We start from the raw sequence: 464 nt of genomic DNA on the forward strand, positions 1-464 counted from the left end.
CGCCCGGCCCTGTGCCGCCTGCTCCCTCCCCTCTGATCATGTTGACATATTCACACGGCACGGAGTACTAGTGATGCTTTGCTGCAGCGTTACAGTTTCCGACACCTTCTTTTTATAACTCGGCTCTGTCCCCCTTCCACTCGACCTGTCAAAACCACGCCTATGGAGCCACACAATTGGTCCGAAAGCGTCAAAGAGCCAATCAAGGAGGCTCCAGCTCCCTTGTAACCCACAACACATCCATACAATCTGGTGCACGCAGAGCACAGACTCACAGGGAATTCTCAGAGCTGAGAGGCTCCTTCTCTCCCTCTCCTCTCCCCTTCTCTTTCTCTCTTTCTCCCCCCCTTCTCCTCCTTTTTCTCTCTTTCCCTCTCTCTTCCTCCCTCTCTCTTTGCTGGAGCGTTGCTGGAGAGGAGATAAGAGTATCATTCTTCCAGATTTATTTTCTTTCTTTTTTTTTT

Source organism: Meleagris gallopavo, chromosome 17 (assembly GCF_000146605.3).
Source record: "Meleagris gallopavo isolate NT-WF06-2002-E0010 breed Aviagen turkey brand Nicholas breeding stock chromosome 17, Turkey_5.1, whole genome shotgun sequence".
Taxonomy (NCBI): domain Eukaryota; kingdom Metazoa; phylum Chordata; class Aves; order Galliformes; family Phasianidae; genus Meleagris; species Meleagris gallopavo.